The sequence below is a fragment of the Lepus europaeus genome, chromosome 2 (assembly GCF_033115175.1).
Source record: "Lepus europaeus isolate LE1 chromosome 2, mLepTim1.pri, whole genome shotgun sequence".
In the NCBI taxonomy this organism is placed as follows: domain Eukaryota; kingdom Metazoa; phylum Chordata; class Mammalia; order Lagomorpha; family Leporidae; genus Lepus; species Lepus europaeus.
The window spans coordinates 119,783,219-119,806,172 of NC_084828.1; the positions used below are offsets into that span (position 1 = coordinate 119,783,219).

The window sequence follows — 22,954 nt, forward strand, 5'->3', positions numbered from 1 at the left end:
GCAAATCTAGAATTGGTTGAATTGTAGGATATGTATGCCACGGAATACAGTGTAGCTACTAAAAATCATGTGTCTGTTGGGAATAGGGAGTGAGAATTTGGTGGCTAAGACACCAGTTAAGATGCCCAGATCCCTTGTCAGAGTGCCTGAGCTCAACACAGTCTCCAGCTCCTGATGCCATCTTCAGGCTAGTGCACACCCTAGGGAAAAAGTGGTGATGGCATAAGTAATTGGACTCCTGACATGTACATGGGAGACATTGATTGAGTTCCCACTCCTGGCTTTGGCCCCAGTCCAGCCCCACTATTTCAATTATTTGAAAAGTGAACCAGTGACCTGCCTTGCAAATCGACAATAAATATTTTTAAAAATAAAAACTATACTATAAAAGAATAGTAAATTATGTGTGAAATATATGTGTTCATAATAAAAAGCAGATTACAAAGTAGTTATATAGTACATGCATAAGGAAAAAACTGCTTTGAATATTAATGTGTATTGGCTGGCAGTACGGCTCACTTGGCTAATCCTCCACCTGTGGTGCCAGCACCCCGGATTCTGTCCCAGTTGCTCCTCTTCCAGTCCAGCTCTCTGCTGTGGCCCAGGAAGGCAGTGGAGGACTGCCCAAGTGCTTGGGCCCTGCACCCGCATGGGAGACCAGGAGGAAGCACCTGGCTCCTGGCTTTGGATTGGTGCAGCGCGCCAGCTGTAGTGGCCATTTGGGGGGTGAACCAACAGAAAAGGAAGACTTTTCTGTCTCTGTGAAAGAAAGAAAAGAAAAGAAAACAAAACAAAAGCAAAGAAAATGAAAGAAAAGGAAAGGAAAAAGGAAGGAAAGGAAAGGAAAGGAAGAAGGAAGGAAGGGAGAGAGAGAGAGAAAGAAAGAGAAAGGGGCTGGCACCGTGGCTCAACAGGCTAATCCTCCGCCTTGTGGCGCCGGCACACCGGGTTCTAGTCCCGGTTGCCCCTCTTCCAGGCCAGCTCTCTGCTATGGCCCGGGAGTGCAGTGGAGGATGGCACAAGTGCTTGGGTCCTGCACCCCATGGGAGACCAGGATAAGCACCTGGCTCCTGCCTTCGGATCAGCACAGTGTGCTGGCCGCAGCACGCCAGCCGCAGCAGCCATTGGAGGGTGAACCAACGGCAAAGGAAGACCTTTCTCTCTCTCTCTCTCTCTCACTGTCCACTCTGCCTGTCAAAAAAAAAAAAAAAAAGAGAGAGAGAGAGAAAGAGATAAACAATATTAATGTGTATTATTAGTTAGCTAAGAATACTAAGAGTTTCGGAGCCGGCACCGTGGCTCACTTGGCTAATCCTCTGCCTGCAGGGCCAGCATCCAATATAGGCTCTGGGTTGCTCCTCTTCCAGTCCAGCTCTCTGCTGTGGCCCTGGAAGGCAGTGGAGGATGGTCCAAGTACTTGGGCCCCTGCACCTGCATGGGAGACTGGGAGGAAGCACCTGGCTCCTGGCTTAGGATCGGCACAGCTCCGGCTGTAGCGGCCATGTGGGGCGTGAACCAACAGAAGGAAGACCTTTCTCTCTGTCTCTCTCTCACTGTCTATAACTCTATCTGCCAAATTTAAAAAAAAAAAAGAATACTAAGAGTTTGAATGACTTTTATGTTGTTTCTTGTATTTTCCAAATCTTATTAAATGAAAATAGTATTTCCCTGAACACTGTACACATGTCAGCTCATTTAATCCTCATGGCAACCCTAAAAGGTGTTTCCAGGTGAAGAAACAGACCCAGTGAGGTTAAGTAAGTTATCCTTGCTTAGACAGGGAATAGTGTAGCAAGAAACATCAATCACTTTTGAAACTGAAAAGAAAAAAAAGACATTAACTTTCAAAAAAAAAAAAAGATTGCAGGGCTGGCAAAGGTGGCTTTCTGCAGTGTAGGCATTGGCACTGGTTCAAGTCCTAGCTGCTCTACATCCAATCCAACTCCTGTTAATGCACCTGGGAAAGCAGTGGAAGATGGCTCAACTCCTTGGGCCCTTGCATCCATGTGGAAAGGCCGGAAGCACCTCTGGGTTCCTGGCTTTGGCCAAGCCCAGCCCAGGCTGTTGCAGCCATCTGAGAAGTGAACTAGAAGATGGAAAATTCTCTCTCTCCCCCCTTCTCTCTCTCCCCTTCTCTCTGTATCTTGGCTTTTAAAATAAATAAATCTTAAAAAAGATTGCAATGCCAACTGTGGTCATCTCTGTACAAGGAAAAGCAGCCCCAGCCTAGGATAAAGTCCATGAGAAGAGAACAAACGAGCACATGAGCAAAGCTTGGGGAGAAAATGGAGAGAAAGGCAGGCCAACTGGACTCAGTGTTGCAAAACTAGAAGCTGAAGAGGAAAGTGGAGCTGTAGAGTAATGGGAAAACTAAATGGCATAATACATTTACTTCTGAACATTTAACTGTAAGCCTGAAACTATTCATCTCTTCCTATTTTAGGGAATATCCACCACCATCGCCACCCCTCAAATATCTCTTCACAAGGGGAAAGTGTTAGATGCACTTTGTAGAACTGAAAGAAACATACCAGACCAATCATATGGGCTGCAAGGAGGCAAAAGTGATACAGAATTAAATTCTATTACAGCCTTCATTAGAAAAATATCACAAATAAATCAGCCTTCTGTTCAAATCACTTTTAGTCTTTTTTTCTGGAAATTTGAAAATGCCAAGTTATCACTCATTTTCACCATTAGTGGACTTAAAAACAGGCTTCTGATATCTTAACTATGAAAACATGCCTCATCATGTTATATTTTTAATATTCTACATATCATAGTTGCCAGAGGGTTTTTGTTTTTGTTTTTGTTCCCTTTTTAATCAAATGATCTATTTTATTGCCAATTAAAAGATTTAGTATATAATATGTAGTTTTATAAAGTTTTAGGTATGGTATTCAAAAGAAAGCAAGCTCCCCTGTACTCAACAAATCAAATTCTTACTTGGAAGGTACTTCTTCTTCTTTTTTTTTTTTTTTTTACAGGCAGAGTTAGAGAGAGAGAGACAGAGAGAAAGGTCTTCCTTTCTGTTGGTTCACACCCAAATGGCCACTAGGGCCAGCATGCTGCGCCGATCCAAAGCCAGGAGCCAGGGGCTTCCTCCTGGTCTCCCATGCAGGTGCAGGGCCCAAGCACTTGGGCAATCCTCCACTGCCTTCCCGGGCCACAACAGAGAGCTGGACTGGAAGAGGAGCAACCGGGACAGAATCTGGCACCCCAACCAGGACTAGAACCAGGGGTGCCTTCACCGCAGGCGGAGGATTAACCTAGTGAGCCACAGTGCCGGCTGGAAGGTACTTCTAAAAGAAATGGATTTTTTAAAACTTTCAACTAACATATATATATATATATATATATATATATACACACACACATACAATTAACTTTATACTAAGTAAAAAATTCAACAAATAGTATGAAAAAAAAAACTTGTCTTAACAATTGAGACAAGGGCTGTTCAAAGTCATTGCATCTCAACATGTCAATTTCACTTCTATAGATTACCTTTTAGGTGCTCTATTAGTTATCATAGATCAGAGAGAACATATGGTATTTGCCCTTTTGGGACTGGTTTATTTCACCAAGTATGATGTTTTCCAGTTTCATCCATTTTGTTGCAAATGACAGGATTTCATTTTTTTTAACCACTGTGTAGTATTCCATGGTGTACATATCCCATAATTTGTTTATCCAGTCTTCAGTTGACAGGCATTTGGGTTGATTCCATGTCTTAGTTATTGTGAATTGAGCTGCAATAAACATTGTGGTACAGATGACTCTTTCATATGCTGATTTCATTTCCCTTGGGTGAAAGGGATCTTACCATTAAGTTTGTAGCAGGTTATATTATAAATGTTGGCCTTAATATAAAGACTCAATTTCAAAGTAACTTTGAAAAACCAATAGATGGGATTTTAAGATTTCAAAACCTGGATAATACATCTTAAAAAGAAAAACCCATTTTTGCCTCAAGGATGGTCTGGGCTTAGCCAAGATAAAAAGTTTCAGAATTTTAATATATTTCTAATTCTCTAATTGTATAAATTAATCTTACCCTCTATTTTATTTTATGCACACACACACATGTGCACACGCACACACACACAATTTAAGCAAAAAGCCTCAAGCTCTATTCAACTGAATGAGACAGATAATTGAGGGCAGTGCCTTTCAGTTTATATCCATACCACATCTAGGCCAAATCTTCAGCACACAGCACTGCTGCTCGGGATGTGCACATGCCTCTAAACTGGATCAAAAGAAGACTAAAACAAAGACAGTGCTCCTTGCACCACGTTAAGGGTAATTTTAACACTGATCTCACACACAGAAAAGCTGGCTGTGCCTTGAAGGCCACCCAATTATTGAGTCTCAGTGAGACTTTGGCATGAAGGAAATTGTCATACAAGGGAGACAAGATGCAAAGTGGGTTCTGAGAGTATTAGGTGGGAAAGGGCTGGGTTTGGGAGAATGGTAACTCAGAAGCTATATTCAGAAGCTAAAGCAGAGATCATCAGGGAATCCTTCTGAATTCATGTCAGAGCATGAGCAAAGAGAGAAGGGAGTAATATTTCATTGCAGGCAAGGTTCCCCTGCCCTTGAAGGGAAGTGAATGCGTGAGTGCCAGCTTGGTAGCAGTCAGCACACAGACCACATGTTAATTTACTTGGGCCCACCTTGGAATCCATCTTTCTTATGGTAACATACATTAACTTCTGACAGAAGCTCTTTGGCTCCCACACTTCAAAACAAAGTCAGAGTGAATGCCCTTGCCCACCAGGAAAAGGACACAAAGCAGAGCAGCTATTCCTCTCTTGCCTGCCAGAATGTCCTTTCTTGCCACTTTAGGTCTCTGCCACTTCTAACCTGCAGAGATCGTTTAAATAAGAAAAGCACCTTTGAGCTGCCCATTGTGCCCTTGTGAAGCCATAATTCTGCCTCAAGAAGGCAAAGTGGATTCCTTCAAGACAAAGAGTGTCAGAAAGAAGTCCCAGGCTTAAACCAGAAGTGCACAAGTGAAATCTAATGCCTTTTATGGAGATTTAAGACTCCTCTGGAAAACCTAAGCTGCAGACATGCAAATGCTAGTCAGCTGTGAGGCAAAATGACCACCGCAGAGAACACAGCATGCAGCATGTGAAGGATTGGGAATCATATAACTCACTATGGAAACTGAAGTTTTGACTTAATTTAAATATAAGGTGCTGACTGCCAGGTTATAAACTAGTCAGGACAATTCCTTTGGGATTCAACATGTCACACATCTTTAATAAGTGTATCAGTCATCAAATTCATATTTAATCTGAAGTTATATTTATGTGGTAGCATCAAGCAGGCCAGAGTGTGAAAATAAAACTCAAATTGCACTTTCTGTGATGGCTCCCCTAACTGCAGTTGGCTGTTTTTATATATAAAAACTAAATTATCTCCCTTTTCTAGATCCCTACTAAACTAACAGTAAAAATGCCCTTTAATTAAGATATAATTAGCCAAAGTATCAAATATTGTTTAACCATGTGCTTCACTTTCCTTATCATAATATGTTGGTCAAGATCTACATTCAAACTCTAAGGGATTAAACATTTTATATGTTTACGGTCTCCTAAAAAGTTGAGGTTAAGTTTCAGAGTAGACATCTTCTACCATAATGATGATGAGTGAATTCTCTGTCCCTCAATTACCATATGGATTCCAGTGAAAACAAGTGATCTGGGGAAACAGGTAATATTAGTTCTGCTGTCCTTCTCTTAGGTCCTTTTTTTTTTAAACACACATACAGATCTGCATTTCCTAAGAGATGGCAATATGAAAACAGCTTCCCAGCAGACTATTCATAAATCTACTGAGAAAACAAGTAGCACTTAGCCAAAGCAGTCTGGCTAAACTTTTGTGATGGGTGAATTCCTATCTTTTCAGTAGTTTACAGAAAGAAGAACTTGTTTCACACGCTATATACTTGAGATTTATAGAAAAAAGATGCAAAGTAATATTTGTTTATAGAGAGAAAGGTTTCACATTTCAAAGAGAATTATAGTTAATTACTGATAAAACTCCCTTCTATTCCTGAATCTTGGACTATAAAGATTTGGGGAAACATAACTTCCATGAATGCTATTGAAATATATTCTAGAAAGTTCCATTCAGAAATATATTTGAGAAAGTTCCATTAACTGAAAATACCCTTGGGGACTCAAAAAACCCAATGGGACTAACTGCTATAAATGAATTATAAAATACTCATAAGTAATTAATCAAAAAGATGACGCTCTGTAGCTATGACAGTAGAGTAAGCCCTCAGGGAGGTAGCCAAAACAGCCAGATAAAATGTTCCTTGGCTGGCAGCTGCTATTTACACAGGAGCAGTGCCAGAGGATGCCTTCTGGGTCTCACTTGGCTTCTACCCCACAGCTACCTGTCAGGTTCCTTAAGGTGTCCCTCCAGAGAGCAGGGTAGCAGGAAAACTCCAGACCAGTGCTCACTGGGCTGACATACTCAATATGGCATGCCTTTACCAAATACCTTCAAACCCTGTATTATACTTAGGCTCTGTATATGTGGTGGGGGTGTGGAGAGGGTTGGCCTTTCTGTCCACTGAGCTGGTTACCTGTCTTATTAACGGGCTGTGAGTAACCCACAAAGAACCCCCAATCCACAAATCATTTTCCTTTCAGTTTTCTTTGATGCCTAAAAGTCTATCATTACTACTTCAATCTTTGGTTAATGCCAACCCTTTCCCTATCAAAAGGCAGATATTTTTAGGAGGAGCAATAAGCTACATAACATCCAGTCTTAGTGTGGACAAGTTGATTGAATTTTTGCATATAGGGAGGTAGACTGAGAAGCAGTAAAGCATCCAGAGAAACTCTTGGGAATAGGGTAGAGAGTGGGAAACTGAAGATTAGGAAAGACAGTCTTTACTCTGAAATTTATCTTCGTATTTACAGCCCTTGTCTCTACTGTTGAGGAACACTTTTTTGTTTTTCCAAAAAGTTGTTGAACTCTTTACTTAGTGTAGGTTTAATCTTATGAGTATAAAGTGAACTGAAAGTAGATCATTGTAAAAATTAACAGAGGGAATAAGAGGAAGGAGGAGGAAGGGTGGGAGCATGAGTGGAAGGGAGGGTAGGGTAGGAAGTTTCACTATGTTCCTAAATCTGCATATATGAAATACATAAAATTTGTATATATTAAAAAAGAAAATAACACAAAGTTATATATTGCTTGAAATTTTTTTTTCCTTTAAGATCAAAGCTTATTCGAGGTTGACCCAACAAAGTGAACTGAATTTGTTTCATCTAAAGCATGGGTAAGTAAAGAATGTATTCAGCAGCATCTGTGCATACACGTAGTTTTAAAACCTCTGCTATTCAGGTAGGAGCCCTTGCTTAGGCTGCTCAGAATAAAAACTACGGCTTCCTCCCCTTCCCTGTGCCACCTCAGCACTGGCCTCAGTTTAGACTTCTAGGACGACTGCCAACTACTGTACAGCATCGCCATCCGGTTTCCTTGCATTGTCGCTAGTTTACGAGCAATAGAAGGCAGCTGCAAAGCTTTTTCACATATATGAGGATCCATAACATCTAATCCAATGTAGGCATGCAGGAGGAGAAGGCTAGGGGATGGGTGCTTTGAAACCAGGTCTAACATTCTGAGTAAAAATTCTACATGACCCCAGTCAAAGATAAAAAGGATCAGGCCCTCAGTCTTCCTTCCCATCACTGACATTTGCAGGTCTTTTGTCAAAAGGATTGTAAATGCTGTGTTATTTTACATTCCTTGAGCATCACATCTTATTTAAGCTACCAGAAACCACTTGCAAGGACTGCTGGTTTGGACAGAGCCACAGACTATTTTATCTCATACTTAAGAGTATGCTTCCTAATATTTTTGTATAATTCTGAACCTGAATAAAAATCTTTGTGAGCAATGCATGATTTTCCCAGGAAAACAAACACATACAACGTTTAATGACCTATTTTGGCAATTCAGGTGAGAAGCTAAAAAACCAGGTCACCATGAAGACTGATTAGATCCATGCATAGTACGCAACAAGACAGGGCTTTGTTCTCTCTATGAAATCAGGGGGTTGGACATGATCAGAGTGGTCTGCCAGCCAATCACTTCTGAATGAATCACATGCAGTAGCGAGAGGGGGTTGACTTCTCTCAAAATGCAGATTCATACAAGAACTAAGGTGACTATGATGGGCAGGGGAAAGAATCACATGTAAAATTGCCTTAAGTAAAAATGTGTTGACTTAAAAATTGTAGATTCACAGGTTCTGCTCCAGATTTAGTGAAACAAAGTTTAAGACTGGGATTCTATAAATTTTTAAAAATTGCACTGTATTTTAGCAGACTCATTACATTTTGAAAATTGCCAGATTCTACTCCTAGAGATTCTGGTTTTATAAGGTCTAGGAATGTATTTTTACAAAGCTTTACAACAAATTCTGATGTACACATGGGACTACACCAGATCTTCCACAGTTAATAGTCTTTCTGCATCTCCTAAGACTCAGTTTGGCAAGTAAATATTTTTAATTCTTACAAAAGCCTTGACTGTATGCAGTGACATTCCTACACAACCTGTCTCAATGCCACAGGCTCTATTATTATTATTTTTAAATCATCATTTATAATTGCCAGTCTGCTCAGCCTTAGAAAAGCTGAGCCCTTCCCTGAAGCAAGCCAACTAAACTTGAGTACTTCTGATGCCAGCAAGCACCTGGAATCCATTCGCAACAGCTTGTGGGCAATCAAGCAAGTCTCAGCAAGCTGTGTAAAACAGGCTACAAAATGACCTGTGGCAAAACACCTTGAAAACACTACAGTTTCTTCCTGACCAGCCCAGGCACGATCAGAACACTGACCTGACCTCTGCCAGGATCTGCGGGAGAATTTTGAGTCCCGGAGAGCTGCAGCAAAATGCAGCAGAAGGGAAAGGAAATCAGCACCCCCAGCAGTGTTGCGTAACTTTGCATACAGGGTTTGGAAGGCAGCTTATTTTAGCCAGGGAGAAATGGGATACTTAATTGTGTGGAGAAGCTGTAATTTCAGCATTGACGGCACCTGCTTCTGTAAATATAAAATGACACATTTTAAAATCTGAATGGGCAAATAGCTCAGTACAAGGGTACTTCAAAAAGTTCAAGGAAAATGGAAATAAAAGATAAGTCTATTTTGGTGCAAAAAAATTTTGAAATCCATGCATATGAGCGTTCTTCAAAAACTTTTGGGAAAATTGTAGTATGAAAAACTACCCATGGATTTCAAAATCTTTTTTTGCATCAAAATAAGACATCCTTTTAATTCTATTTTTCACAGAGTTTCTGAAGTACACTTGTAAGATGTTAACACAAGAAGGAAAGACGTATATTTTATTGATACGAATTTTTAAAATCTAAATAAATCAGAGATGGGGTGAATTAAAGTTGTAATTTTACAGAAGAGAAGATTTCAAGATCACTTTGCATTCTGGGGAGCTGCATACTAGCCCCTGGGCTGTTAGGGAACATAAGGTAAGGAGGGATACTTTCTTTCACATAGGCAACTGGAGAGCCTTAGCCATCCTTTCACATTTCTCCCAGGTGTTGAACTTATACCATTTTAACCAGAGTCATAACACATCTGAGTGACTTAGTATTAGCCAGTTGTTAAGAAAAGTCAGAAAAGTTGTTCTTTTATGAAGAGAACTGTGGGCTACAATAGCATGTTTAATGTCAACCAACTCAAAACCATCTCAAGTTATAAAATTCCTGGCCCCAAAACTAGTGGATTAAAACAAAAATGATATTTTTCTCTTTGAAGGTACGTATGGCAGCTGCCTTGTATGCTAAGAAAGTGGAACTTTCTAAAGCAGAGGAAGAAGCCCTTTGGGTTCCACACCCATACTGACATCCTCTTGTGTGGATACTTGCCACAAACAGAAGGAGGACAAATACATTGTGACCTACTATTCCTACCAGGAAAGTTGAGATACAAGAAATGAAATCTGGGTAATCCAAAGAGACCATTCACCTCTCCAGGGTTTTCTCACCAAGCCTGCAAGCTGGGCTGGCTGAACTTCTCAAGAAGTATACTTAACAGCAACCATTTACTTACTTCTTACTCTGTGTAAGGGGCTGTGCATGGCACTTTATACAAATCACTCCATTCAGTTCTTACAATATCTCTGCAAGGCAGGTATCATCACAAACATTTTGCAGATGCACCCTTGCACACTTTCAATAATCCTTTGCTCTTCAGCAAAGTCTATAGTTTCATAAGTATTTTTTAATAGACAAGTTTTAGAAACTCAGGGCTGGGGCTGGCACTGTGGTGCAGCAGGTTAATGCCCTGGCCTGAAGCGCAGGCATCCCATAAGGCGCTGGTTCGAGACCTGGCTGCTCCACTCCTGATCCAGCTCGCTGCTATGGCCTGGGAAAGCAGAAGAAGATGGCGCAAGTCCTTGGGCTCCTGCATCCGCGTGGGAGACCCGGTAGAAGCTCCTGGGCTCCTGCCCAGGCTCTGGCCGTTGCAGCCAATCAGAAGTGAACCAGAGGATGGAAGACCTCTCTGACTTTCAAATAAATAAATAAATCTTAAAAAAAAAAAAAAAGAAAGAAATTCAGGGCTAATAAAAACGAGACAATAAAATTACAATGAAATGAGGGGTACAGTTGAGACACAAATACATGCATTAAGATCCCTCTTATCTGCTACAGATGAATTAAAAACTAAGTTTCTTAGCACCTAATGCAAAGAAATAAAGGCAATCAACTACATAAGTCATGGCATTCTTAAAATAAATCACCAGAAGGATCAAAACATTATTGATCAAAGAATTATTGGTAATTGAGTCTAGATCTACTCTCAGAATCCTTCTCAATACAGTATTCCAAGGCCAAAGTAAAGTTAGCAAATGAGATGACACCTGTTTACAAGCTTTGGTCTAACTCCAGGGTGGTAAACTAGAGCCCAGGTTCTTTATTTATGAAGTTTAAGTGTCCATTTGTTTACCTAATGTACATGGCAGCTTTTGCACAATGGCAGAGTTGACCAGTTGAGACAGAGACCAGTTCACAAAGCCTAAAATATTTACATATTTATAAAAAAAAAAAAAACCTGCCAAACCCTGGTATAAATGAATGGCCAAACTAAAGCAAAATTAACAAACATTTGTATATCCATGTTAACATTATTATTTAGCATATGTTTATTATGTGCCTTCATGTTTGGGGCAATACGATATATTTCTGAAATATTAAAAATAAGTTGCACATAGTCTTCATCTTGAAATAGCTCACAATCTAGCTGCAGAAATTACTCGTAGAGAACTCAAAATCATTTTGGGGACTGGTGCTGTGGCAACAGATGCTGGTTCGAGTCCTGGCTGCCTCACTTCCAATCCAAATCCCTATTAACAGCCTGGGAAAGCAGTTGAAGATGGCCCAAGTGCTTAGGCCCTTGCAGCCCGTGGGAGACCTGGAAGAAGCTCCTGGCTCCTGGCTTCAGCCTGGCTCAGCCCTGGCATGTGCATTCATTTGGGGACTGAACCAGCAGATGGAAGCGCTTGCTCGCTCTCACTCTCTCTACCTCTGCCTTTCAAGTAAATAAATATATTTTAAAAACCAGTTTGATAAATTTTGCAACATAACTCTGCACCATTTACTATGTGAACAATCTGGTTTAAAAATTCTAACACTCCAGAAATTTTCCTTAAGCATTTGATTGCTTTCTACTTGACTACACAACATAAAAAGTTTTTTAAAAGTTGTAGAAATTATAGCTTGGTGGCAAACCTCAGGAAAAAAAAAATCAGTGAATAAAAATGCAGCCAGACATTATAATGGGATAGTACTTCATTTGGTTTAAGATTAAAAATGAAACAGTTATGAAACATTCTAAAAACAATGGGCAATTGATGATGTTCCATAGAAAGCTAAAGTAAGTAACTTTGGATTCTTGAAACTATCATTTATCAGCAACTACAAAATCATGAGAAAGTGAACAAGGTTCCAAAGTGAGATGTGTAGTTGGAATTGGGATCCAGAGCATTGGCAAATACATAATAAATCTGTAATTACAATAATCCACAGCTGCTCCAACCTCAGAAAATAATAAGCTGCTTAGTGAGGGATAGTGTCTCTGAAACAGCAAAAAATGTATAGATACAAGAGACACCTGCTATGGAGCAGTGTCCTTTCTTGGAGCCTGATAACCAGAGAATCCACATCCAAAGGGGATCCACTGAAAAACATGTGCTGCCACAAGCAATTTCCAAATGTCATAAATCATTATGGAAAAATGAAAAAAACAGAAACGTTGCCATCTACAATACTTAATTATAATTTACCTACATTCCCCAAGGTAGAACATGTGATTCTTCTTCAAAACATATTAAGTGCCCTAAGATAAATAAGTCATTAAATAAAGATGACTTAAGACATGTGCAAGAAGCCAGACTTTCTTTTCCAACACAGATCATACATCCACAATCAGGCAATTAAATAGTGAGGACTTAAAAGACAGGTGGCTGGTGATTTTTGCACTGAATAGCTCTTTTTAAATTAAGCGATCTGCCAACTCTGAAATCTTTCCTTCAAGAGCAGTACAAACAAAATTATATAAACATAATTTTATATATAGCTCATTTAATAGAATACTTTAATGGTGTCTTTCCCAAGAACTGGATAAATAAATGGTCTGGGTCTTTTCCAGCTCTGAAGTTAAAGAAAAAAATTATCTTTGAATATATATGTGGGTTTCTATGCAAATTTTCAGATGAAAATTATAGGCAGCTCAGTTCCATGCTACCTCATTTAATGAGTGCCATCAGGAATGAAGTGTTCCACAGAAGTGAGTGTTCCATTCAACTTTACTACTCTAAGTGATTAAAAATGATCTGAACTTTTTTTGATGGATATGTTTAAGTGAAACACAAATACCCAGTTTTTAAAATTATGTTCACTTATTTATGTGAATTAGAAATTATATATCCATGAATATATATATCCTACAAATCCATTGACAAATATACATATAGAAGACCTATTAACTTCATTTTTAAATTTTTCATTGAGAAGTTAACAGACATAAAATTGTACATATTTATGGGGTATTATGTGATACCTCTATATATGAATACATTGTGTAATATCCAAATGAGTAAATATATTTATCCTTTCAAGCATTTAACATTTCTTTATGATGAAAAAAATTTAAAAATCCTATCTTCTAGGATTTTTAACAGAAAAATATACAATAAGATAACATCATCTTTCTTCACCTTATATACAATAAAACCATAGAATTTCACACCCCATCTACCTATAATCTAGTACCCCTCAATCAATCTCTCCCAAACCCTCCCTTTCCACTCCCATCTCCAGCCTTTGGAACCTACCATTATATTTTTGACTTCTATAAGATCACCAATTTTTTTTTAGACTCCACATATAAGAGAGATCATTTGTGATCATTTGTGCTTGGCTTATTTCAGTTAACATGACTTCCAGTTACACCCATGTTGTTTCAAATGACGAGACTACATCATTTTTACAGCTGAGTAATATTCCATTATGAATATGTACTATATCTTCTTTATCCATTCATCAGTGGATGGACACATAGGTTTTTCTATTTTCTGGCTAATGTGAGTAGTGCAGTAATAAATGTGGGAGTACAGATGTCTCTGACAGATGGCTCTCATTGCCCTGGGTATATTGAGTTTTTCAGAGAATGCTCAGATAACATCCATAATTGTCTTGATTATTTTAGGTCATCTGTGGAACATGAAGGGAGGGTTATAACATGGATGTCTCCTGCATATGAGTTTGGTGCACACATCAAATTACCTGGATTGTTGTGAGAAGCTCTGGTTGCTCTTCCATCAACAAATGATCCTGCTTCTAAGAGATGACTTTATGCACAATCTCTTGCTCAAGACTTGGAGAAAGGCACATGGACTTTGGGACCATTATTTTCCCTTAGTCCTTTTTTGTTCATGTCCTGGCTTATGACATTGTTCTTCGTGGTTTAATTGGGATGTGGGGAGTAGACTATCCTTTAGGTAAATAGATTGTAAGAAATGTAAAAATTGAGTGCATATTTACATTTTATTAAAAACCACAAAGAATTTTCCTTCAGATTCAAATACTCAAAAATCCACCCAAATGACACAAATAAAACTGGTAACTTTATGATATTTATAATGCTGAATGTGAATGGCTAAATGAACATAAAGAATTCTTTAAAAAATCTAAATGGTGTTTTTATGATTTGTATTATGAAAAGTTACATAGTTTTACATTCACATCTAACCTAAATATTTTCTGTCTTTCATCTCTGGTTCTTCAGTGCTTTGTACAATGTCAAGCCTTATGTAAGTATCTCAATAAATGCTTGGTGAATCAATGAATCAAAAGACTTCAATATCACAGAAACATCTTAAAAACTCAGTATCTAAAAATGTAATCAGTTTATCTTAAATTACATAAGTTATTAAACTAATCAGTAAACAATATGAGTGTATTTAATGATATGCATCCTATTAGCCAAATTAATATTTTGAAATATTATTCAACTTAATTTATCAACTTCTTATTGATCAACCTCTTTAAGAAGCTGGTGCACAAGAATGAAAGAATAATTACCAAGGTGTTTTTCCTGACTATGCTTCTGGAAATTACCATGAAAAAGTGGAAACTTCCATATTAATAAGCAGTAGTAATCCTAACTTCCCTATGGTTTTAAGAATGCACCTGTAGTTAGTCTTTAATCCACCAGATGGCACCTATGAATCAAGCAAAAATGCCTACTTCCGTGGTCTTCAAGAGGATACTGAATAAACATAGTAAGGGATGGTTGTCCTATCAGAAGAGTAATTGTAGAAATTCATAGCTATGCAAAGCAGAAGGCTAGCTGCACTGGGTTACAAAGCAAGAGTGATAATTGATTCAAGTATTCATTCTATCAACATTTATTGAGTTTCTGATGCTCCAAACATTATGGTGAATACAGAGAGCTAAAAGAAAAAGTCCTTGCCCTCAAACAGCTTGTGATTTAAGGAAGTAGACAGCTTACAAAGGGATAACTACAAAAGGGTACAATAAATTCTCTAATCAGAAAGCCTTGGCAACACCATGTCAGAAAGGATATTTGAGCCAAGTCTTTTTTTTTTTTTTACAGGCAGAGTGGATAGTGAGAGAGAGAGAGACAAAGGTCTTCCTCTTTGCCGTTGGTTCACCCTCCAATGGCCGCTGCGGCCGGTGCATCGCGCTGATCCAAAGCCAGGAGCCAGGTGCTTCTCCTGGTCTCCCATGGGGTGCTGGGCCCAAGGACTTGGGCCATCCTCCACTGCCTTCCCGGGCCGTAGGGGACAGAATTCGGCGCCCCAACTGGGACTAGAACTCGGTGTGCCGGTGCCGCAAGGCGGAGGATTAGTCTGTTGAGCCACGGCGCCGGCCTTGAGCCAAGTCTTAAGGTATATAAAGAGCTTGCTGAACAATGGGCTGGGTAGCAATTTAGGCAGAGAGCAGTCCACACAAAGACATAGAGGCATGATAAAAACAAAGTGTATTTGAGGCTAAAATTGGGTTATAGGGCTGTTGCTGTGCATGTGGTATGTGTGTGTGTGTGTGTGTGTTTGGATGTGGAGGGAAACGTGAAAGAATTGGCAGAAAATGAAGAAATAACAGTAGGCTGGAACCATGCAAGGATACTTAAAAATTTTAGTTCTATGATAATAAAAATTAGCAATAGTTCATATTTACTGAAAACTTTTTATATGCTGAATGCTAGGCTAAGCAATTAAATGCATCCTTATTTTTTCCTCATGTTGACTCTCAACAGTATGTACTATTTTTACACCCATTTTTTTTTTCAGAGCCCTCCTATTGCTCTGTCCATGAATTCTCTCTAATAGTCTCTTCCCACTACCACCTCCTTAAAAGACCTTTGCAGGCTACTGAGGCATACTTCCCCTGAGCAATTCATTGTTCCATAGGAAGCCATGAGCGGATAAAGCTGTTATTCCAGCTTCTGAAAGGAGTCCTGACCAACAGTAGGAAACCTGGATCACCAGGCACACTACAATTGGTCAGCTCTGTGACTGGGCTCTTGGACACATTCCTTAACTTCACTGGCCTTCTCTCTCCTCATCTGTAAAACAATGGAGTAGACAGTAGGAAAATACTGGATTAGAAGATCTTCAAGATCCCTTTCTGTCTTAGATTTTATTTTAGGCATTTTTAAGTTTATTTATTTCCCTCTACCCTACTACCTTATGTTGAGAATGCTGATGAGCAATGTAAGAAAGGAAATAAAGAATATATAAATTTTATGAATCCTGGAAATCCTGAAAATTAACCTAAAACTGAGAGAGCAGAGAAAAAAATAATAGTTCATAGGTTCCCAATATGACTGTTTTGCAGCTGTAACAGTAACTAGTGATGATCTCTCAAAGTTAACTTGCATAAACCTAACCAACAGAAGACATATTGATTACCCAGGTTAAAAATATGCCTATTTTCATGTATCAGTGGAACCGAGGTTTCCCTGAAAACTCTGTTAGCTTTAGTGACTTAGCAGCTACCAGCTGCCAGTATGAAGCCATTACTGAATTAACAGAACCAGCTAAGAAATCAGATGGCTTCAAATTCCTGCTGTCACATTAGTGACAATGAACAAATCCATTTATTAAATAACAGCAGTTCTCTTGCTGAGCCTTAACTAAAGCAGCAAAAATGAGATCCAGTGTGACTGCTTTTCAACATTACAAGAGTGGTGACAATAAGCAGGCGTGATATAAAAATGAAGCAAGGAAAATACTTGTATGGAATTTCTGTCAAAAATTAAAAAACAATCATTATTTTAAGGTGAGTACTCTTAATGTCAGTCTTTTAGATTTAAATATAATCGAACTTAAACCAAATACAGTTAATTTTGCATAGATCATATCATCAAAAAGTAAAGCTGAACAGTAATGTAAATATTGAAATACATATACTTGGAAAGTATTCTGAACTTGGAGCATAGTAGTTTCTACCATTCAGTGCTTCTTTATACTAATTCATTATACTTTGGGGTACAAAACATTGGGGAACTAGCTGAATATAGAATTTTTAAAACAGTACAAAGTATTGAAGCCAGATAATAGGCATTTTATTCCTGTTGTGTCAAAGATTTCCCTGATGTGTTTTTGTATTCTTTCATCATTAAATGAAATGGATGATAACTAAGAAGAGTTTTAATTCAGAGATGACTATGAAATGAATTAAAATCATTTCAATAGCTCTTGGGAAAAACATTTCATTAAAATTTATTCATAGAGTTTACTTTTCTTTAAATTCTGTGAGGCTGTGTTAATACTCAGAAATTTAATTATTTAAACAAAAACATATCAGGTACTAGAGGTAAAAAAAAGAAGTGAAATATTTTAGTATAATGAAAATATTCATGAGTGCTAATGTTTATGGAGCATTTACTATAGGCCAGACACTAAGTTAAGAACCTTACATATATGATCTCAACTAAACTAAAATTGGGAGGGAGAAGAAATCCATTTGGCTAACACAAAATTTACACTAGGCCGGCACTGCAGCTCACTAGGCTAATCCTCCGCCTGCGGTGAAGGCACTCCAGGTTCTAGTCCCAGTTGCACCGTATTCTGTCCCGGTTGCTCCTCTTCCAGCCCGCTCTCTGCTATGGCCCGGGAAGGCAGTGAAGGATGGCCCAAGTGCTTGGGCCTTGCACCCGCATGGGAAACCAGGAGGAAGCACCTGGCTCCTGGCTTCGGATCGACGCAGTGCGCTGGTCGTGGCAGCCATTTGGGGGGTGAACCAATGGAAAAGGAAGACCTTTCTCTCTGTCTCTCTCTCTCTCACTGTCCACTCTGCCTGTCAAAAAAAAAAAAAAAATTACACTAGATTGTTTTTCTCAAGAGAAACTCATTCCACTTTGGAGATATTGTATCAAATGTTGCATAATTTCAACATATATAGGGCTCCACCTATATGAAATGATGAAAAATATAAAAGAAAGCAATTTAAAAAGCCATTATCAATCAACAGGATAACTATAATGGAGACAAATGGATTGAACTCTCCAAACAAGAAAATATAATATCAGATAGGATTTATTAAGCCCATTTGAGAAACAAATCTCAGAACTATATTTTACATGTTTGTTTATTCTCATCTGTTTGAAAGGCAGAGCAATAGAGAGAGACTGAGACAGAAACAAAGAGAGAGCTTCCACACAGGTTCACGCCTCAAATGCCCACAATAGCCAGAGCCAGGCCAGGCAGAAGCCAGGAGATCAGAACTCAAAGTCTCCAAAGTGAGTGGCAGGGGCCCAAGCACTTGAGACACCTTCTGCTGCCTCCCAGGATTCGTTATCAAGAAGCTGGACAGGAACTGGAATAGCAAGGACTTGAACCAGCACTCTGATATGGGTCATGGACATCCCAAGTGGTGGCTCGTCCCACTGTACCAGGACACCCACCCTCTCAATTATTTTTATGCTTAATATTTTAGATAGTTAATGGCAGAAACATTATGATGTAAAACTAACTGGTTTAATGACAGAAGCAAAATATCCAGTATTTTAAGAAACAATTCTGTTGATGCCGAAATCCTACTTGGGAATATGAAAAGAATTTTAAACATCTAAGAAACTACTCACAGCTGTTTCGAGAAGACACAGCATATGTTCTTCACATGTCATTAGACTGATACTGAATGAATCTTGAATTATTACAATAATGGTATTCAATTAAAAACTCTCTCCCAATCTGCCACACAGCATTCATTGTTGTACTAAAGGTAAGGGATGAGGGGACCCTAACAGACAAAACACCTAGATCAGGGATCCACCTCAAAGACTTCCCACACATTTGACCCAGGTGAGTCTTCACCTATTGCCAAATCTTCAGATAAATCTGTTTCTTCTGCAAAACCTGATCGCACTCAGATGCAAGCCTTGAAGAGCAATCGTGGCTTGAGGACACGGCAGCTGGCATCTCCCGCCTTACTCAACTGTCAAAATGGTTTTCGGATTTTCCTACAGTACAATAAAACACAAACCATTCAAAGGGAAACACAATCCTTAGGAACAGATTTAGTACAAGGACCTGATGACATTTTCCAGCAGAGGAGCAGCTAGTAATTAAATATCAAGGAGTTAATGACCTGGCTGACTCAATGAGCTTTGATTTGGTGCAATTAGGACTCCATCACTGAAGTTTATTCTCCTCTCACGTTCCTGAGGTGCACAGCTTCAGGCCCCAGGACAAGTCAGCTGGGAAAAACAAACAGGGGAGCTGCAGCCCCCACTACTTAGGCAACGTTGGCTCAGAGTAAGCACATGCTACCTTCGTATTTGCCAATGTCTGCTGCACTGCAGCATTGCTGGACTAGCAAACTCTAATGGATCATGATTTTTTTTTTTTTTTTTTTTTTGACTACACTAATGCAAACCCAAGAAAGAGGTGTTTGTATACCAGAATACATACAGGTGACCACACCCACTCTCTCAGCCTCCTCCCCTCCAGAAAGGATATCCTAGCTGTTGCAAATTACACCATGCTTTAAAGAAGCTGGAGCTGGAATAGAGATGTGATTAATAGACCAGAATCTAAACTACATCCCACAGGATGAGAGAATTAAATAATTGCCAACACTAGCTTCACAAGCATCATTATATTATTAAAAAGAGTCCCTGAAGACTACATATTCTCATGACTTTGACGAAAAATAAATTCTATATGAATTTTCTTGTTTATTGGAGCAATGATGGCTGAGAGTGCCTCTCCCAAGGCTTTTCTCAGTAGCCAAGGAAGCAAGACACTAGGTGTGAAAAAGCAGACGGAGCAGCTTCGAGCTTCCCCAAGGTTCTCTGGAGGTCCCAGCCGCCCAGCCTTGGGTAATGCACAGGTAGTCACTCATGTCTGGGGAATATGGATTGTGCCTTATTTTCAGGGTTTGGGGCATGAAAGCTTTGGTCTTCTGATAACTGTATTTTATTCCTACACAGATACAGTTAACTGACAGGGAGACTACCACATAGCCATTAAAAATGGTGATGTAGCAGCAGTTGAGATGCTAGTATCCTATATTGGCATACCCGGATTCAATGCCATACTCTGGCTCCTGACTCCAGCTTCCTGCTAATGCAGACCCTGGCAAGCAGCAGTGATGATTCAATTAATTGGGCCCCTGCCACCCATGTGGTAGACCTGGGTTGAGTTCTTGGCTTCCAGCTTCAGCCTGCCCCAGCTCTAGCTATGGGTATTTAAGGAGTGAACTTTCAAATCTGAGGTCCCCTCCTCTTCCTCTTCTTTTTGCTTTTTTTTTTCTTTGCCTCTCAAATAAATACATACTTTTAAATTATCATGTAAAATAAGTTTTTAAAATATTTTAGTTATTTGAAGGGCAGATTAGATAAAGACAGAGAAAGACACAGAGATTTTCAATACTCTGGTTCACTCTCCAAATGGCCGCAATGGCTGAGGCTGAGCCAGGGAGAAGTCCGCAGCCTGGAACTTCATCTAGGTCTCCCATAAGGGTGCAGGGGCCCAAGTTCTTGGGCCATCTTCCACTGCTTTCCTAGGTGCCTTAGCAGGGACTCGAACCAGCTCTCCAATATGGAGTGTCAGCTTAACACGCCACATCACAATGTTGGCCCCATAAGAGAAGCTTTAATGATGTGAAATATTTGTAATAAGTATATTGGAAACAAAAAAAAATTTTTTTACCCAGCTATCCTAGAAAGTGAACCCACACACATAACAGACAGGAGATACATCACTACACAGAACCACGGTGAATCATGGTTCTCTCAGGGTAGAGGAATTGGAGGAGAAATTTTCCCCTTAGGGTTTTTGTATTTTTTAGAATTTCTACAATAAATATCTATTACTTTTATAACAACAATGTTGGCTGCAAAGAAGTGAAGCAAAGGAAGAAACAATAGATTGTACCACCTCTTTCTCCTAGAGAATAATGAGCAAGAGAACGTGGAATGCGTAATTAGCTCTTAAATTTACCCCTCAATTGTTAACCTTCCCTCTCTTCCAATCACTTGACTTTGGTCACAGCAGGAAACCTACCAAAAACCTATTTGGAGGTGGGGTGAAGTGAGGGAGGAGGAGAGCAGGCAAAGATACAACCCACAGAAAATCAAAAGCTAAAAATGAGACATGCCTCAGGAAGTTATGCTAACAGATACCGGCACTGAGAGGGATGCCACAAGGCATTCTTTTTGAACACAGCATAATGGCTCCCACTTTTTAAAAACTGATCATCTAGAGTTCTTATTTTTCATATCCACAATGTGTCAACTTCCATTTAAAATGAATAATGTGCTTGAAGTTGCAAACATTTGCTCTTGTTGTCCTCTGGCTTTTTTAAAGAAAAAAAGAGGGAGGGAGGGAGGGAGGGAGGGAGGGAGGGGAGAGTGATTCCCTGCAGGAAGAGGATTAATGACATATGGTAATTACACCATTAGGTTGAAAGATCCATAACAGCATAAACCTCCACCAAACACATTCCTCAAGAGGCACTTTTTATTAAAGAGAGATACAGTCTTCGGAAATTCATAAACAAAAACCTCTGTCTCAAAATCCTTTTTTGTGTAATCAGATTGTCTGAAGTCATTTGTTTCACCATTCCTGGCCCAGAACCATTTCAAAATAAGAGAGAAAGAGAGTTAGGTTATATCCCAGGAAGAGGTAACACATTCACAGATGCAGTGTCTGAAACTTTGAACTCAGGAAAAATTGTCAAGGCAACAGAAAGAATGTACACTTTCTATTTGTTGCTGCGAATTCTTGGTCAGCTGGGGCTCCTTTCCCCACCAACCTCCCAAGTTCCCCTGTGACCCATTTGTTCAAGTAATGAGGGAGCCAGGAAAAGGAGGTGTGGGAAGTACACAAAGAAGGACAATGAAAAATGATGGCAGAACAATAAGACATGCTGCAAACAAGGAGAGCCCTACTCTCTGCTTCTCTAAGAGGTATTTACACCTCAGGGGTCTGAAGAAATCTATCTGCTTACTTTGTTTTTTGTTTCAATTTCATTGTCATGCTTTGTTTTCTGTTTGGCTTAATTTTGTAAACCAATTAAAATGTTTCTTAAGAAATGGGTAGATATAAATCCTACATAAATAAAAAATGATTTATTCAAGTTATACCATTTTAAATTATAATAAAACCAAACAATAAATTGCTTACTGTGATACATAAAAAAAAAACCAGCTGTACTCAGTCTCCATAAAAGATGGTCATACAATCAAATGTTTAAATGTTTAAAAAGCTGCTTCATTAGAAAACAAGTGGAAATGTGCCTCACTTCCTCAAATACAGCAAAATTTGAATAAAAACTTGATTCGTATTACTTATAATCCCTTGTGGATCTTTTATAAATAAAATAATCTGCTTTGCTAGATATCAATCTATTTGTTTTAAAGAGGAAGAGAGGCCATCTCTTTCAGAGTCCTGGCTCAGTTGTGGGCTGCTCCACTTCCTATCCAACTTCCTCCTAAAGTGCCTGTGAAGCCAGCAGATGGCCCAAGTGTTTGGGATCTTGCCACTCATGTGGGAGACCAGATGGAGTTCCTGATTCCTTGTTTCAGCCTGGCCCAGCCCAGGCTATTAGAATATCTGGGGAGGGAAACAAAAGATGGAAGATCTTGCTCTCTCTTTCTCTCTCTCTCATGCTTTGCCATTCAAAAAAACGATCTTTTAAAAAATAGCATTTATTTAATCCTCACAGCCATTTCACAGATGAGGAAAATCAAACACAGACAAATCAGATTCCTTCAGAGTCATTAGGTAATGAATGATGAGCTGAAATTTAAGCTCCATCCTGTCCTGCTTCAGAAAGACACATTTTTCTAATATTCTTGTATACAACTGCCAAGAATACCTATGTTAGTGGCAGCTGTGTTATAAAGCTCTTACCCAGTAGACA

The 22,954-nt window shown here is 39.2% G+C and overlaps 1 protein-coding gene and 1 pseudogene across 1 annotated transcript in view; one reads left to right on the forward strand and one right to left on the reverse strand.

Moving 5' to 3' along the window:
• PPM1L (protein phosphatase, Mg2+/Mn2+ dependent 1L) overlaps positions 1 to 22,954 on the reverse strand; it is a 329,607-nt gene that overhangs the window by 119,052 nt on the left and 187,601 nt on the right. The window lies entirely within an intron of this gene.
• The window catches only part of LOC133777216 (glyceraldehyde-3-phosphate dehydrogenase-like), a 60,164-nt pseudogene continuing 56,987 nt past the window's right edge, over positions 19,778 to 22,954 (forward strand).